Source organism: Hemiscyllium ocellatum (genome assembly GCF_020745735.1).
Source record: "Hemiscyllium ocellatum isolate sHemOce1 chromosome 15 unlocalized genomic scaffold, sHemOce1.pat.X.cur. SUPER_15_unloc_9, whole genome shotgun sequence".
Classification (NCBI taxonomy): domain Eukaryota; kingdom Metazoa; phylum Chordata; class Chondrichthyes; order Orectolobiformes; family Hemiscylliidae; genus Hemiscyllium; species Hemiscyllium ocellatum.
Window position 1 is genome coordinate 305646 of NW_026867473.1, and position 13803 is coordinate 319448.

Here is a 13803-nt window from a genome sequence, read left to right on the forward strand (position 1 = left end):
CAATTCATCACCAAGGTACTTTTCAACTGTCTCTTCCTTATGGCTGATGAACTCCCTCTGCAGTTTCAGTGTGACTTTCGGCCTCAGATGGGCACATTAAGCATGACTGTGTAGGGCCTTCTTCAACCTTACAAAGGCCTTTGACACCATCAATCAGAAAGCACTTGTACGTACAGCTTTCCTCTCCACTTTCGATGCAGCATGAAGTTTGTAACCATATGTCACCTGATCCACAACAACGTGTAAATCACCGTAATAACAAGCGGCCTCAACACCCGTCCATTCCCCCCTTAACTCGGTGTCGAGCATTGCTGTGTCTTCACCACCAAACTGTTCTGAATCTACCTCACAACATCCATGAGAGAGAGCAAGCTAAGATTTTGAATCTTGATGACTTCTCATCAAGAGCTGTTTATTTATTGTTTGTTTTCTATGATATGTTTGAGTTTGTTTTTATGCTACCCCCTGTAGACCCTGCCCATGAGTGATTGGTGGGAACAGAGTCCAGCAGAACCAGGTTTTGATTCTGTCTTTCTACAGAATAATACTGTCTTTTTTGTTCAACTAGTTGCTTTAGGTTCTTTTTGAAAGAGCAGAGCATATGTCACGGTCTTGTGCCTGTTCTGGGAGTGTCTGATGCAGGCAGTGATGGTTGTTTATCAGATTGGAAGCCTGTGATGAATACAGGAATCGATGCTGGGTCGAATGCCGTTTGTCATTTATGTAAAGGATTTGGGTGAGAATATGGGATGCATGGTTGGTGAGGATTGGCAGGTGGAGTTTAATTTTGATAAATGCAAATTGTTGCATATTGGGAAGTGTTGCAGTGCAAGACCGACGCAGGTAATGGCAGGGCCTGTGGATTGTTGTTGAACCGACAGTCCCAGGGGTTGACAGAACTCCTACGGTGCAGAGGCAGGCCATTTGACACAATAGGTCCACACCACCAGTGCCATTCGCCTTGTGTGCAAAAGTAGAGGCATGAGCCTGGAGAGCTGAGGGATCATCAAACCATCGTAGTTTGCCATTGGAGCAGCACTGTTGATACCCATGATTGGTCGAGTCGCATTTGTGGCAATTTGAAAGAAATGTTGAGCCAGTTTTTGAAGCCAGATAAATAACCAGTAAATTGCATTGAGGAGTTTTACGCAAAAGTGCACGGGAACTGTTTGTCACGACGCTGGGAATGAGCTGTGTGAATGTGCCACTGTGATTCAGTGATGATTCCCATAAACATGCACCAATTAATACCCATGAGGGATGGAAACAATATACTTAACTGCCTGTCTTTTAGGGTATCATTAGGTGGTGAACAGTTCCAGGGAATGAGGGAGAATATTTTACAAGATCTACTGCAGGTCGATATTTATCTGAATGATGTGCTAAATACAGTAATGATCAATAAAAGTGTGTTTAATATTTCTCCAAATCCTGAGAAAGGTAAAAAAGCATGTGGGTTCCAAGGCATCCCAACTGAACTCATTGAGCGTCAGCATCAACAACAGTGGGCTATGCACATCCAACAATAACATGAGGGTATCCAAGGGTTCCTCAGTTCCCACATCTGTTTCAGTGCTTTGGACTTTCCTTGGCTTGGTGAATTATTATGGAAAATTCTGTAATGAGCTAGCATTCATTCTGGCAGCTTAGATTTGCTATTCAGAAAGAGCCAACTTTGCAAGGAGCCGAGTCACCAAGATGTAGCCTTTCAGGAATTGAAAAAACAGCTATCGGCATTTAAAATTTTTGCACAGACTAATCCCCAGTGAGATGTGGTGCTGACATGCGAAGCCTCCCCACACAGTATCCAGTTACTGCTGGCTCACCGACAGTCAGCAGAGAGAACTGCCCAGTAGTATATGCTGACCAGGCTTTGGCTGATGCAAAATGAAAATTCATCCAGAGTGAGAAGGAAAGTTTGGTGATAATCTTTTGTGTGAGAAAATACATCCAACCAAGACATTCATTTACATACGTTTGATGTAGTAATGCACCACAAACCTCTACTAAGGCTACCCGATGAAGACAGGACCATCCCACTTTTTGCTTCACGTTCGAATTCAGATGTGAGCTTTTATTCTGAGTGCATGGAATTACAAGTTGGAACAGCATACGTGCAATCAAGTGGTTAATGCCTGCAGCCAACTCCCTACGGTGGGTACACCATGGTGAGTTCGACCAAAGGAAGAATCCGTTCTGGTTTTAAAATTCCTGTACACCCATCTGGTCATCTCTGACAATATCACACTGCGGGTACAACTGATGTGTTCAAAACAAAAGGGTGATCACTACCAGAATGGAATCCTTTCTGAACCTGGCAAGACCACTCGGCACTTGAAGACTGCATATTAATGTGGGGAACAAGTGTGTTTGTCACAAGCAATGGTCACTGTTGGATACCAGGTCAACTCCATCAGGGTCATCCTGTGATTTCCAAAATGAAGATGTTGATGAAAAGTTATGTCTTTGTGACCAGAATTGGATGCTGATACAGCCATTTTTGTGAGGCATTACCCACAGTGCTAACAAGGACAGAAATTGTCACCGGCAGAGCACTATATTCATTGGAATAGCCAGGTATTACCTTGGATTAGTTACACATTGAATGTGCCTGTCCATTTGCGGGATCTATACTTATAATGATGTTGGTCACAGATAAAGGGCATTCATTTGCCAGCAGGGAGTTTTGAGTATTTCCGAAAGTCGAATGGGATTTGGCATGGAACGACAGCTGCATCTGTTGTCCGATAGTCTGGTGGAAACAACAGTTCAAACATTGGAGGAAAAGTTAAGGAAACAGCTGACAACTTCACAGGATCCCATACCACGTTAAATAGCATCTTCGCAGATCTTATGGGGAGTGGAAAACAACATCTAGAATGCAAATGCCGTCCACAAAAATGCCCGTTGTGTGTGAGAGAGAGTTTACGTCATGGGACAAAACCTGCTGTTGAAACCATGGGAATAGCCCTGCATGGGTAAGAGGCATGGTCGGGGTGAGGACAGATCCCATGATGTAGAATACTTGGGTATGACAGTCAGTACTGAATAAATGTGAGGATCACATGATTGCCAGGAGCAATACACACCCAATGCTTCAGAACATCCAACAAGGCTTTCTGAACGTGTGTGTTCTCCTGGTCCACCTAGTGTGGAAGAAATCTCTGAGGGTGAGATGGAGACTGCAGGTGTGCAGCATTCTCGCCGTTACCATGTGTGGAAGAAGGTAAACATTTTCTGAGATGCAAGAGGTGGACAGCAGACCAGCACGTGCCGACATTAGCCAAGCCAGAGTCGGAGTTAGTGGACTGAGTCGGTAATTGCCTCAGGAAATGTTGCAGGAAAAAGAAAGGGCCTACAGCTCAGGACTTAGAGCAGAATGACAGTCATGATTGGTACAGAGTCAGCCAGGGAACCACATTAACATAATATCCTACATTGTCGCTGTTAATCTGATCCAGGCAGAGTGTCCTTACTGTTAGGTGTGTCGTAGGTTCTGTTACACTTGAGGAGCTGTCTCTAAGAAGGCTTAGGTCAGTGTAAAATACTGTGCACGTGTAAAATGTTGAACTGTATCCCGCAGCATATTGCATGCAAGGAGCTCAGCAATCTCCAATCTTTGATGTAACAGGGAAAGCTGTCCTCCAACTTAAGAATGAGTCTGCAGGTACAATTCTCCCTGAGGCATTGAAGTGGATAGGTACTGAGCTCCCAATGCAGCTGCACGCTCTTGTCTGCCTTATCTGGAAGGAGGAGAGCGTCCCTGGAGTGCCCTCTGATGGCACAGTTGTGAGTGCTTTCAAAAAAAGAGAACGTGTCAGACTGTGCTAATTACAGCAAAATCTCCCTGATGTCAACCATTAGAAAGTGTATCACTAAGATCCTTGTCAACTGTCTCCTGCATGTGCCTCAGGAACCCATCCTGATATTTTGGTGTGTTTTTCAGTCCCAGACAGGTAAAAAGGGCATGATTTTTCCTGTTCTATACAGCGTACTTAGACCTTACAAAGGCCTTTGACACCATCAAACAGGAAGCCTATGTGGAGCGTTCTCCTCCGCATTAGTTGCATTATGAAATTTGTCACCATCCCTCACCTGGTCCAGAACAATGTGTGACCCATCTTAATGACAAATGGCTTCAACACTGACCCATTCTGCCTCTGAACCGGTGTTGAGCGGGGTTATGTCACCACCATGAAATCGCTCTGAATCTACCTCACTGCAGAACCTCACCACAGATAAGCTGTCCACTTTTAGGCCAAGAGGGCTCGTTTTGAAGTCCTGCAATGTCACTATCCCAGTAACTCTTGATGGGGGTGAGTGTGAGTGGTAGGTTGTTTTTAGTTGAAATGAGCGGGTGTTCTTCCTGTGGATTTTTATCCATTCCCAGATTACTTTCCAGGAGTGTTCAATAGCGACAGAGCAGATGTGATTTAAAGAAGATTTTTCCTTGAAATGCACAAATGCTGGAGATCACAGTGTGTCAGATATAATCCATGAGAGAGAGCAAGCTAAGATTTTGTGTCGAGATGACCCCTCATCCGAGCTGTTCATTGGTTGTTTGTTTTATTTGACTACCTTAACTTTATTTTTATTTTGACGCCGTATGACCCATGCCCATGAGTGGTTGGTGGGCACAGGGAGAGCGAAATTTTGATTGTTTATTTTCTGCTGCCTTTCCCTTGAGGAACAGTGTCTTTTTTTGTTTTACAAAGTGAAGGCAGCTTTTGTTTCTGCTTTGGAAGAACAGAGTGTATGTCCTGGTACTCTGCCTTTTGGGACAGAGTCTGTTGCACGCAGGGGTGTGGGTTTTCACACTGGACACTTGTGATGAATATAGGAATCGGTAATGTATCCAGTGCCATTTGTCATTGATGCAAAGGACTTGGATGAGATTATAGGCTGCATGGTTGGTGAGGAGTAGCAAGTGGAGTATAATTTTAATACTGCAAAATGTTGCACATCGGTAAGAGGAACAAGGCAAGACCACTTTTGGAGTGTTGTCGAACGTAGTGTCCTAGGGGCTGACAGAACCTCTACAGTGCAGAAGTAGACCATTTGGCACAACAGGCCCACACTATCAGTCCTATTTCCCTTACGTGCAAAAGTAGAGGCACAAATTAAGAGCCTGGAAAGCCAAGCGATCATCAAACCACTACAGTGTGCCCTATGTATAGCGCTATTCTAACCCATTATGTGTCAATTTGCCGATGTGGAGATTTCAAAGAATCGATGAGTGAATTTTTGAAGCCCGGAATATAACCGATCCATCACATTGAGGACTTGTCTGGAAAACTGCAGATGCCTTGTTCTTTATAAAGCTGAATATGAGCCATATGAACATGGCATTGTGCTTCAGTGAGGATTCCCATAAATATGCTACAGTTAATACCCATAAGGGGTGTAACCACTGTACTTGACTGATTTTGTTTTGGGATATCATCTGCCGGTAAATCATTCTAGTGAATAGCAGAAAAATAGCAGAAAACAGTTTACAAGGTTTACCCATGGTCCTTATTTATCTGAAGATTTCCTAATCACTAGAAAATTCAATAAAGATCACTTAATGTTTGTCCAAGACCTTAGGAAGGAAGAAAATGTGTTCCAACGCATCCCAAGTTGCGTAATTGAGCTACAGCATGGGCAAGTGGGCAACACACATTGAAAGGTAAAGCAAGGGCAACCAAGGTTTGATCGGCTCCCATGTCTGCATCGAAGCTTCAGTCTTTCCTTGGGTTGGTGAATTATTATGGAAAATTGTGTAATCACCTGGCCTCTATTTTGGCAGCTGAGTTTTGGTATTCAGAAAGGGCCAACTTTGCAAATACCCACGTCGCCAGGAAGAACCCTTACGGGAATTGAAATCGTTTCATGTCTTGGCACAGAATGATCTCCAGTGAGATGTGATGCTGACATGCAAAGCATCACCATATGATATCCAATTACTACTGGCTCACTAACAGAAAGGACTGCCTGATAGTATGTGCTTCCCAGAGGTTGGCTGATGCTGAATGGGTCAGCTTTGCAAATAGTCACAGTGCTAAGAAGTAGCATTTTAGGAAGTGAAACAGCAGCTCTCATCATTTCATGTTTTGACTCAGAATAATCCCCAGTGAGGTGTGGTGCTGACATGCAAAGCTTCCACATATAGTATCACATTCCTGTTTCACTCACTGACAGCTCAGCAAAGAGAAATGCCCAATAGTATGTGCTTGCCAGACTCTAGCTGATGCTGAATGAAGATACGTCCAGATGCGGAAGGAGCAACTGGCGGTAATCTTTTATGTGAGAAAGTTCACCCAATACCTTTCTGCACATAAATATGAAATAGTAATAACCACAAAACCCTGCTAGGGCTACCTAGAGGGAATAGCGCCATCCCTCTTTTAGCTTCAGGTGAAATTACATGGTGAGCTCTTATTCTGAGTGCATGCAGTTACAAGTTGGAACACCATCCGGCCGGTCAAGTAATGAACGCGTAAAGCCAATTCCCAATGGTGGCTACACCATGACAGGTGCCACCACTGGAAGAGTCTGTTCTGGATTTAAACTTTCTGGGCACCTTTCTGGTAATCTCTGACAATATCAGACTGTGTATACAAAAAGATCCATTGCTGGTTAAAAAAACAGCTGGTGGTGTTGGAAATGAAAGTGGCATCGAGAGCAGATGACCATTGAAGACAACATACTAGTATGGGGAGCAGTGTGTTTGGCCCAAGGAAAGGTCACTGTCAGATTCTTTTAATCATTGAGCACGCCCATTCAATGTTGTTGTAGATGCGTAAAGCTTATTTTCAAATGTGGGGACTATTATTGAAAAGTCGTGAGCATCTAGTGTTTGGATGTGTTGGTCACAAATAATGGGCATTCACTTGCCAGCAGGGAGTATTGAGTATTTCCTAAAGTCGACTGGCATTCAGCATGCAATGACAGCTGCATCCATTGTCTAATAATCTGTCGTAAAACACAGTTCAATCATTGAAGTCAAGGTTAAGAAAACAGCCTACAAGGGGCTTGGAAAGGGTAATTAGGCAAAGTCTTTTCCCTGGGGTCAAGGAGTCCAGAACTAGAGGGCATAGCTTTAGGGTGAGAGGTGAAAGACACAAAAGAGCTCTAAGAGGCAGCTTTTTCACATAGAGGGTGGTGCGGGTATGGAATGAGCTCCCAGAGGGAGTGGTGGAGGCTGGTACAATTGCAACATTTAAGAGGCAGTTGAATGGGTATATGACTTGGAGAAACTGAGGACTGCATATGCTGGAGATCAGAGCCTGAAAAAGGGCTTATGCCCAAAATGTCGATTCTCCTGCTTCTTGGATGCTGCCTGAAGCAACACATTTTTCAGCTTTGGGTATACGAATAGGGAGGGTTTGGAGGGAAATGGGCCGGGGGCAGGCAGGTGGGACTAGGGTGGGTGGTCTCTTTCCATCCTATACACTTTCATGACTCTAACTTACTGTCCCAGTTCCTTGTTGATGATAGAAACAGCACTCATGCAACTGCAGGGTCAGCTCCACCAGAGCTGCTATTGTGGAGAGGAATCCACACTAGGTTAAATCTGATCTTCCGAAACATTGTTGGAGGCGGTGTAATGACATCAGGAACGCCAATGCTAGCCACAAAACTCCTCTTTGTGCAAGATGCTGCTCACGTCCTGGGACAAAATCTGCGTTGAAACAATGAGAATAGTCCTGCATGGGTAAGAGGTATGGTCAAAGTGAGGACAGGTCGCAGATGTGCAATGTTTGGGTTGGAGAGGCTGTCCTAAACAAATCTGAAAATCACATGATAGGTGTAATCTCACAAGTGGCCAGGAGCAAAACATACCCAGTCCCTGAGATCATCCGGCAAGGCAGTCTGAACCTGTGAGTTCTGCCCGTCCACCCAGTGCAAAAGTAACCTCTGAGGGTGAGATGGACTCAGCAGATGTTGTTGCTTTGATGCCATTGTCACCTGAGTAAAAAGATCAATGTTTTCTGAGATGCCAGAAGTGGGCTACAGTCCAAGCACAAGGTTGCATGAGCCAAGCCAGTGTCCAAGGAAGTAGACTATATGGGAAAACACCTCAGGAGATGCAATGGGAAACAGAATGGCCTTATGTCTCAGGAAGTAAAGTGGGATGGAGGTAATGATTGGAACGCAGTCAGCCAGTGAACCTGATTGAATATAATTTCTCAAGTTGTGCGTGGTAACCTGGTCCAGTCAGGGAGTCCTGAATGGCAGGTGTGTCGGGGGTCTGCTCACTCGAGCACTGTCTTTTTGTCATCACTGCAACATTTCCGAATCTATTTCACTGCAGGACCTCACCACCCACAAGCTGCCCACTTTTGATCCGAGGTGGCTTTAATTGTGGTCCTGAAACGTTGCTGTCCCAAATGCTGTTGATGGGGTTCACTGTGAGTGATAAGTTATTTTTAGTTCAAATGTGCAGGTGTACTTCCTCTGAATTTTTAACCGTTAATGTTCATTTCCCAGGAGTTTTCAGTTGTGACAGAGCAGAGATTTATTTCATTGAAAAGAACATTTCATTGTTTAGTTTTTTTTAATTTGGCTGAAAAGATCAAATGCTGGCGATCACAGCAGGTCAGACAGCATCCATGAGAGAGGGCAAACTAGTATTTCAAGACCAAATGAGTCCACATCAGAGCTGTTCATGTGTTGTTTAATTTGCTTGAGTTTATTTTTATTTTGGCCCCCTGTAGCCCCTGCCCACATGTGGTTGGTGCAGCAGTGTCCAGGGAGCTGAAAATGTGTTGCTGGAAAAGCGCAGCAGGTCAGGCAGCATCCAAAGAGTAGGAGAATCGACGTTTCAAGCATGAGCCCTTCTTCAGGAATGAGGAAAGCGTGTCCAGCAGGCTAAGATAAAAGGTAGGGAGGAGGGACTTGGGGGAGGGGCGTTGGAAATGCGATAGGTGGAAGGAGGTCAAGGTGAGGGTGATAGGCCGGAGTGGAGGTGAGGGCAGAGAGGTCAGGAAGAAGATTGCAGGTTAGGAAGGTGGTGCTGAGTTCGAGGGTTAGGACTGAGACAAGGTGGGGGGGAGGGGAAATGAGGAAAATGGAAAAATTTGAGTTCATCCCTTGTGTTTGGAGGGTTCCTAGGCGGAAGGTGAAGCGCTCTTCCTCCAGCCATCGTGTTGCTATGGTCTGGCGATGGAGGATTCCAAGGACCTGCATGTCCTTGGTGGAGTGGGAGGGGGAGTTGAAGTGTTGAGCCACGGGGTGGTTGGGTTGGTTGGTCCGAGTGTCCCAGAGGTGTTCTGTCTCCCCAATATAGAGGAGGCCACATCGGGTGCAGCAGATGCAGTAAATGATATGTTTGGAGGTGCAGGTGAATTTGTGGTGGATATGGAAGAATCCCTTGGGGCCTTGAAGGGAAGTAAGCGGTGGGGGGGGGGGGATGTGTGGGCGCAAGTTTTGCATTTCTTGCGGTTGCAGGGGAAGGTGCCGGGAGTGGAGGATGGGTTGGTGGGGGGTGTGGACCTGACGAGGGAGTCACGGAGGGAGTGTTTTTTTCAGAACGCTGATAGGGGAGGGGAGGGAAATATATCTCTGGTGGTGGGGTCCGTTTGGAGGTGGCAGAAATGATGATGGATGATCCGATGTATGTGGAAGTTGGTGGGGTGTTTGGTGAGGACCTGTGGGGTTCTGACCTGGGGGCGATTGGAGGGGCGGGGCTCAAGGGCGGAGGAGGGGAAGTGGAGGAGATGCGGTGGAGAGCATCGTCGATCATGTTGGGGGGGAAAATTGCAGTCTTTGATGAAGGAGGCCATCTGGGTTGTACAATATTGGAACTGGTCCTCCTGGGAGCAGATGCGGTAGAGACAAAGAACTTGGGAGTATGGGATGGCGTTTTTACAGGAGGCAGGGTGGGAGGAGGTGTAGTCTAGGTAGCTGTGGGAGTCGGTCGGTTTGTAGTAAATGTCCGTGTTGATTCGGTCGCCCGAGAGAGAAATGGAAAAGTCTAGGAAGGGGAGGGAGGAGTCTGAGATGGTCCAGGTAAATTTGACGTCGGGGTGGAAGGTGTTGGTAAAGTGGATGAACTGTTCAACCTTCTCGTGGGAGCACCAGGCAGCGCCGATACAGTCATCGATGTAACCTGCAACCTAACCTGCAATCTTCTTCCTGACCTCTCCGCCCCCAACCAAACTCCGGCCTATCATCCTCACCTTGACCTCCCTCCACCTATCGCATTTCCAACACCCCTCCCCCAAATCTCTCCTCCCTACCTTTTATCTTAGCCTGCTGGACACACTTTCCTCATTCCTGAAGAAGGGCTCATGCCCGAAATGTCGATTCTCCTGCTCCTTGGATGCTGCCTGACCTGTTGCGCTTTTCCAGTAACACATTTTCAGCTCTGATTTCCAGCATCTGCAGTTCTCACATTTTCCAGTGAAGTAGGTGATCGAAGATTCCAAATGTATCCTGATCAAGTGGGCCAATGGGCCGAGGAGTGGCAGATGGAGTTTAGTTTTGATAAATGTGAGATGTTCCATTTTGCTTAGATGGACAGGGCAAGACTTACACAGTTAATGGTAAGGCCCCTGGAGGATTGCCAAAGAGTTACCTAAGGTTTGATAGAACCTCTATAATGCGGAAGCTGGCCATTTGGCCCGTCGAGTCCACACGACCAGTACCACTTGATGTGCGTGCAAATGTAGAGGCAGCATTCATGAGGCTGGAAAGTGAGGCAATAATAAAACCACAATGTTTATCATATCCATAGCCCTGTCATACCTATTTTGGGTCAGTTTGCCTTTGTGGAGATTTTGATGAAACAGTAATCCATATTTTGAAGCCAGATAAATAACCGATCCATATACAAAGCTTTATAGGCTTTATCCTTCATGAAGCTGGATATGAGCCGTGCGAACCTGCCATTGTGATTTGATTCCCAAAAATATGCTTCAATTAATACACATCATGGTTTGTACTAATATCCAAGATTGCTTTTTGTGTTGGGATATCATCAGCCTGTGAAATTGTCCAGTGAACAATGGAGAACATTTCACAAGGTGTACTCCAGGATGCGGTCGTTATGAATGATGTATTAATAACTGGGAAGAGGATATTGAGAGATTGGACACAGCAATTAAATGGTTCTCCAGGGCCTTAGAAGGAAAAATGTGTATTCCAAGGCAGCCCAAGTGACTTCCTTGAGCAATAGCATCGACAAGACCAGGTTACACAAGTTGGAAAATTAAGTGAGGTCAATCAAGGGTGCCCTGGCACCCAGCAGAGCTTCAATCTTACCTTGGTTTGGTGAAATATTATGGATGCTTCTGTAATGTCCTGGCTTCCATCTTGGCAGCTTGGATTTGCTATTCAGAAATGATCAGCATTGCAAATGATCTCATCGCCCAGAAGTATCCTTTAGGAAAATGAAAAAGCAGGTATTGTAGATGGTGTTAGCACACAATAGTCCCCAGTGAACGGTAGTGCTGACATGTGATGCCTCCCAATATACTTTGAGGTGACTGTTGGCTCACTGATGGCTCGGCAGAGATGGTATATGCTTCACTCACATTGGCTAATGTCAAATGAAGACAGAGAAGGAAGGTTTGGTGGTAATCCTTTGTGTGAGAAAGTTCCACCACTACATTTTAGGACATCAATTTGAAATATAAATGGACCACAAACCCCTGCTAGGGAGTCCTGATGATGTCAGGGCTGTCACACCTCAAGCTTCAGGTCAGATTCATTGGGCTGTCATGCTGAGTGCATAAACCCTCAGAAACCTGTGTGAGCAATCATGTGTTCAATACAATTGCGTGAAGCCGACTCCCTCTGGTGGGTACACCATGGTGGGTACACTCCCTCTGGTGCCTACATGATGGTGGGTGCCAGCAGTGAAAGAGTCTGTTCTGGTTTTAAACATTGTGGGCATGTTTCCCATCATCTCTGACCATCTCAGACTGTGGGTACAAAAAGATCCTTTCCTGGTGAATCACAAACAGCTGGTGGTGTTGGAAATGAAAGGGGCATTACAACCAGAATTGAATCCTTTCTGGACTTGGCAAGACTAGATGTCCATTGAGGATGGCATAGTAATACGGGGAGCAAGTGTGTTTTTCCCAAGATACTGGCTGGACACCACCAGGGTCATCCTGTGATTTCCAAAATGAAGGTGTTGACAAGATGTTTTGTCTGGTGGCCGGGATCAGATGCCGAGGCAGCCATGTTTGTGGGTCAATGGCTAGAGTACCAACAAAGACAAAGATTGCCACCAGCAGCTGCATCACATCCATAGAACTGGTCAGGTAACACCTGGACTCAGTTACACGTCATCTGTGTCAGTGCCTTCATGGTGGTTATCCATTTAATCATTGTGTACACACAATGTGGTTGGATGTGCATGTCATGCATTTGTCAAATGTGGGGATGACAATTGAAAAGTTGTGAGGATCTTTTACAATACACAGAAACTGGACATGCTGGGCACAGCTAGCAGGCCATCATTGAGCAGGAGGGAGCCTTGTGTCTTTCCTAAAGTGGAATGATATTCAGCATGTAAGACAGCTGCATCTGTTGTCTGATAGTCTGGGGGAAAGAGCAGTCCAAACATTGAAAGAAAGTTTAAAGATACAGCCTGCAACTTTAGTCAATACCCAAGTGTCCCAATTTGTGATTGATTATAGAACCAGCACTCACACAAATACAGGAACAGAAGCACTGGCAATGCAGAGAAGACTCCACTCCAGATTAAATCTGATGTTCTTCCACCTTGTGGAGTGTGTGAAAAGGTGTCATGAACACCAATGCTGGCCGGAAGACATTTCTATACGAGAGAGGCAGTTTCGTCCAGGAGACAAAATTTGCTGTTCCAACAATTGGAATTACCATGCATGCGTAAGAGGCATGGTCGAATGATGTACACTTCTCAAGGCAGAGAGGTGATCCTGATTCAGTACTTGTGTCAACTGATAGCTATGACATCAAAAGTGGGGCAGGAAGAAAACATACCCAGCCACTCGGAACATCCAACAGGCTGCCAGAAACTGTGGGTTCTCCCTGTCCTCCCAGTGTCCAAGAAACCTCTGAGGGCAAGATGGACATGGCAGATGTCGCAGCCTTGATGCCATTACCACCAGCAGAAAAAGATGAATTCCTGCTGAGATGCTCAATGGGTAAGAGGTAGGCCACAGTCCAGTACATGCCGGCTGTATCTGCGCCAGACTCCGTGGAACCAAATCTGATGTAAGCATGCCCCAGGAGAGGCAACAGCAAACAGAATGGGCCTTTTTCTCAGGACTGCGATGGGGAGAAAGGTAGTAATTGAAATGAGGTCAGTGTGGTGGGCCTCACTGAATATGATTTCCCAGATTGGACCAGGTTAACTGCCCCAATCAGGCAGTCCAGGCAGACAGATGTGTTAGGAGTTCTGCTCACTTGAGTTTCCAGCTCTGTAAAGTCTCGCTGAAGTATCACGCAGTGTGCATGTGTACATTGTTAATTTGCTTCACCCAGCGTATTACATGCAAGGAGCTCAGCTTTACCATGTCTTGGATGGAACAGAGATGGCCATCCACCCGATGAGGAAGATGACACCTGCAAATGGCTCTTCCCGTGAGGCATTGATGTGTGAGGTATCGAGCTCCCAGTGCAGTTGAATTCCCTTGCCTGAATGATCTGGAAGGAGGAGGGCACCCCAGGAGAGCTCCCAGATGACAAAGTCATTAGTGCTTTCAAAAATGGTAACATGTCAGACTGTTGTAACCACAGGGGAACATCCCTGATGTTGACCACTGGAAACTCAACACCAACTGTCTCTCCCCTGTGGCTGAGGAACTCCTCCCAGAGTCTCAGCGT